The sequence below is a fragment of the Alligator sinensis genome, unplaced genomic scaffold (genome assembly GCF_000455745.1).
Source record: "Alligator sinensis unplaced genomic scaffold, ASM45574v1 scaffold221_1, whole genome shotgun sequence".
NCBI lineage: Eukaryota > Metazoa > Chordata > Crocodylia > Alligatoridae > Alligator > Alligator sinensis.
This window is the reverse complement of record NW_005841948.1, coordinates 187,234-192,499: the sequence shown is the minus strand read 5'-3', so window position 1 is coordinate 192,499 and position 5,266 is coordinate 187,234. Positions and strand designations below refer to the sequence as shown.

Here is a 5,266-nt window from a genome sequence, read left to right as displayed (position 1 = left end):
GCGCCCCCCCCCCCCCCCCCCCGCAGTATATCATCCAAACCAGCTGGTGATATTTTTAATGAGTGTCTATCAAGCCTTTATCCTTTTCACTACATCCAAGATTTAATTTGAGCATGACTGATTTTCTCTATTTAAAAATCCCAAATTCTCTGATAAAGTTGCAAATTGATTAAAAAACCCCAAATCTGTGTTTTTTCCACAATTAAAATGAAATACACACACACACACACACACACACACACACACACACACATATATATATATATACATATATATATATAGGTATCAGTTGAAGAAAATGTTTTATTGATATATTACAATTTTAAAGCAATGTGGAAGCCCTACACTGGTTCCAATGTCAGCTTCAATCATAATAAAATAAATTCTAAATAACTATATATTCTGGTGTTTGATTTTGATTTTTTTTTATCATGCAAAATCAGAGCTCCAGCTGCCCCCACTGCTCACCAGGATGCAGGTCTGGCTGAAACTCCCCTCCATTCTACTGCTTTGTGGCGCTGACCAGCCCTGCTAAGCCAGTGCCATAGCCCTGCCCATGCCATTGCCCCTCACAACCCAATCTACAGTCCCCCTGCCCCCTAGCCATGCTGGTGCGCCTCACTTCTGACCTGCAGCCCCTCACCCCTGCCATCCCTGCTGCTGCCCCTTATTCCCAACCCACAGCTGGGCTGCAGTGGCGGCTCCTGCCTAGTGCCAGTCCAACCAGGCTGCAGCCACATGCCCCACTTTGGGCACAGAAATCTGAGGGGGGCATATGTCCCCCCATTCTCCCCAATGCATCAGCTATGGGCCCAACCCCTCCCTCCAAGTGCATGCAGTAGCAAGGAGCACCCCCACCATGCCCCCCTGGGATAAGCTGCCCGTGGCTCTTCCTCACTCCCTGGCTGACCCTGCAGCTGAGCATTCCCACCTGCGCTAGCCTCATCCCTGGCCCTGGGCAGCACTCCATCTGGGCAATGCCTCCAGCCACAGTCATAGGCACCCACTCTACCCCACCCCACCCCCTCCCTCACTGTGCAGGCTCTGCACAAACCATCACCATCTCAGTCTCCCCACAAGTTGTGTCCCTCACTGTTCTCCCCCATGTGTTGCCTATGCCCACCCTGCCATAGACTTACTTGCAGGGAGCTGCTCTCCACTATGCTGGCAGGCTGTATTGCCAAACATGTGCATGTGTGTGCACACACAAGCATGTGGCACCCCCTGCCTCTGATTGCCCTCCTCCTGCTCTCCCAAGTTCCAAGCAACCCCTTGTAGGCTGGTACTCTGTCAGCTTGCAAGGGGAAACTCATTGTTTTCCAGGTTGTTCTTCTTTAAATGAGAAAAATCAGCTTTTTTCTGTGGGAAATGGAAAACCTGGATTCCTGGTCATTACCTTCCAACACTCTGGTTCCTGCTGATAACACTTTCAAGCACAGCACTTAATATAACAAAGAGTGCCCTTATCATTTTGGTCTGTCATTTGGAATATGCCAGGCCAACTGCACAATCCAAAACAGCATACCATAAACTGGAAGATTTTCTAGCAGGTCAGAGAAATATTTTGAAGGGGGAGTGTTGTCATTGAAAGAAAAAAGCTATCCAATTTTGTCCTTTAACTAACTGTTCCTCCAAAAAAAAAAAAAAAAAAAGGATATAAATTAACTTATGATAAACATTTTATCTAATGGTCAGAGACTTTCTGAAACACAAGCAAGGTGTTAAAGCAGCCCTAAAGGATGGCGGTTCAACAGCATGTTAATATGGAAACTTCCAAAAAGCTCCAATGGCTACAATAGATCTCCTCTGCAAGTTCAGGTAAAGCCACCATGGGATCTAATGCATGATCTACACAATCCTGCTTCATGCCATGCCACGCATAGATCACAGGAGGCATGATTGTGGGATCATGCATTAGATCCCATTGCACCTTACCACTGGGTGCAGGGGGAGCCTGATCCTAGGTGTCTCCTTCACTGGCAAAAAGCAGGCTCTCACTCAGCCACAGGGACCATGTGCAACTAGGGCTAAGAGTCCAGCAGCTGATAGAACTCCTGATCTCAGCTGTGCCACATGCACAACCAGGACTAAAGAGTCCTGCAGCTCATGGGACCTAGCTGCATCAGAGTCCCGTCAGGTGCAGCACAGCTGCAGCTGGGACCAAGAGTCCTGTCAGGGTCCTGTTAGTTGCAGGACTCAGCCTGAGCAGCTGTGCAACACTGCTGTATTCTCCCAGCCCCAGGGATGTGTGGAACATCCCACAACTGGGAGATTGCAATGGCTGGGAAATCACAGCAGCTGCAATCTCCCAGCCACAGATTGTCTACACATGCAAACTGAAGCTGAATACAAACAAAGTTATTAAACATTATCAAGCAATAATTTTATAGCTGGTTGGACTTTTTTAAGGTACCATAATTAATTTGCACATGTAGCCAGTTTAAATTTATTGTACAATTAACAAGGTAATTGCATAATAGATACAACTTGTAGAGTGGGCCATAGGTCAATAATCAGGAAATCAGATTCACTTCTGAAAAATGGAAATCTGCTGTTCTCTGCTAAACACTGGACTTGATCAACATTATTTTCCAATATTTTGATCATCCTCAAATACCCTCAAAAAAGAAAATCATCCCATCAATCACTTGCCATTCCCTCCTTCCGCTGTTTGTAACCTTGTTAACTCAGAAAGGTTACTAGGTCAGTTGTGAAAACTAGAAGAGGAACAAAAGCAAACAGCACAAAGGATCATTTCATTTACTTGACTGGGCACATTAATGAATTTCACTTGGTCTGGAAAAATGTAGTGAGCAACAGAGCATCATGCATTGCTTTAGCCTGAATGATGTAGCCTCCCTGCTATTAGAATCTACAGTAAACTGCAATTAAGCAATTAAACATGAAAGAGCATAGGCCGGGCTAGAATAATATTAGACCCTGAATGCTTGTTTTGTCTTATGTCTTCTGCCATCTCAGCTTTAATATTATTTCAAAGTGACACATGCCTTGCCTCAACTGTCTAATTGTGATTATAAAAAGCTACCTCCTCCTCCTCCTGTTCCCCACCACAAAATATTTTTTTAATTATTTTGTTCTTTCACTTCTATGCTAGACCTTTCAAATCCTATTAACCCCTCTGCTACTGACTGCTGCTGTAATTCATGCAATTTCTGCTAGTTAAGGGGTAACAAACAAAAGCCTGAGATGCATAGGCCTGACTTAACATGAACACAGGATTCAAACTGCAATAAAAATATCAATTGCTTGCAAAATGAAAATTCATCTGATGTTGTCAAAAACTAAAGGTAAACACAGGGAAGTCCAAAAGAACAAACCAGGAGAGGGAAATTTTCAATAACTTCAGGATTAGGTCTCAAACTAAGTCACTTTGAAACACTAAGTTAGATACACTCATTAGACACAAAAAGACAAGGAAAAGCACTCCTAGCACTCAGTTTCACTTTTTTTATTAACTCTGTGGACAAAAATGATTTAAGTAATATAAAATGTGGTCACATTACTTTGACATGCTGCAGACGTAAAGTAATTATCCCACAATAAAAATGGCCAACCAATCACAAAGACGTTGCCTGAAAAAAATGTAAAACATTTTTGTAGCTGGTTTCTCAGACTTCAATATGAACACATGGAATGTCACACAGACTAACAGGGCACCTATACATGTGGTGGACCTCTGCTTCAATGTGTGCCAATAAGCATGTGTTGGAATGGACTTAATTAATTGAGTCTGATGCAAGTGCAAGATGCTGAATACACACGATGCTCAGAGCCACTCTAATTAAAGTACCTCGCCCTCACCACCCCCCACCCACCCCAAAACACAAGTATAGATGCCCACTGTGTTTGGCCAGGTCCTCCAGCATCTCAGAGTAGACTGCTCTCACTCAAGCACCTCCCCAGCTTCTAGTCTGAGCCACTGCAGGCATGTGCCTGCATTTCCAGAATCAAAAGTGAATGTCTGTTCACTTGCAACTTAGACTAGCCTGCAAAGATTGAATCAATTCAGGCTCAGGCTTTTTGAATGTCTGTACTTAGCCCTGGAGTAGACTGCTCCCTCCTCCCTTGTTCTCTGTACTGTCCAGTGCATTAAATTGTTGTGATAGAGGACATACAAGCTATATCTCATATAATACACCAGAATTAAAGAAACAGCTACAGGATTCATTCATGCTACCCATGATCACTGAAAGATGCATGTGTAATTAGAATATAATGTATCCTGATCTAATCTCCAGTTGTAAACAATTACCTGCCTGCCCTTTTTATATGGTGATAGACAAAAAGCTCACACTGCTTAACAAGCAAATAACAATAGACAACATAAATCAAGATCCAATCATATGTGCAAAAAGACAAAGACAGGTCACTTTAGTATGGGTTAGTGCAGAAAAGTACTCATTTTAACTCAGTTTATTATTTAAAGAATTTCTTTTGAAGTAAATACTGTATTAATGATTCTCTAACTCCTTTATATTTTAAAATGCAACTAGACAAAAGTTTAAGCAGGCTTTTCAATCTTAAAATCACATACATTTCTGAATAATTACATAGATTTGCACAGCCTAGGTTATAAAATGAGCATGGAAGCAGTATGACTACAAAAGCCACATGCAACTTGATGGGTTTAAAAGTTCATTTTTCCATAATAAGAACATTAAGCTTTAAAGATATTCAGCAGTACCTACTTCACAATTACCAGTGAAATGCACTGTTATGCTCCCATGAACCATTGCAGAATGGAAGGAGGAAAAGCAGCTTCTGTGTAAGATAAAAGCAGTTCAGGTTGAAAATATTCAGTGGGTAACCCTCCCTTCCCTGCCCCCCCCCTCCCCCAACACAAACACACACTTTTTAAAGGGGAAAAACTGCTAATTGTTTATAACTAAAATTCCAACCAATTCTGTTGAAAACCCTACGTTAAGCCTTAATGTTTTAACATGGCAAAAGACATTCTCTTCAGTGAGAAAACAAAAAAGACAGGCAATAAAATATTTGACATTTCCATGTTCTCACTTTGCAAATTTCTAAAAGAAAGCTCATTTGCCAATCAGTTACACAAAAATTACTCAGAGAGAATGAGTGTTAATTGTTAAAGGTTCTACCACAAACAGAACAATTAAGCATCCCTTTTAGAGAGGAAAAATAACACCTGTAATATTGCCACCTTAGATATTCTAGAGAAAATGTGGCAAGGTTTTATGGAATAATGTGCAGGGATCCAGGTTTTCCATTTCCCATGGAA

At 41.9% G+C, this 5,266-nt stretch overlaps 1 protein-coding gene across 1 annotated transcript in view; it reads right to left on the bottom strand.

Annotated features, from left to right (window-relative positions):
* Positions 1-4,730, bottom strand: part of PLXDC2 (plexin domain containing 2) — a 424,228-nt gene extending 419,498 nt beyond the window's left edge. The window contains exon 1 of the mRNA XM_025199724.1: positions 4,710-4,730. The gene's annotated coding sequence lies outside the window, so the exon portion shown is untranslated. The remainder of the gene's footprint in view (positions 1-4,709) is intronic.
* Positions 4,731-5,266: the final 536 nt, after the last annotated feature.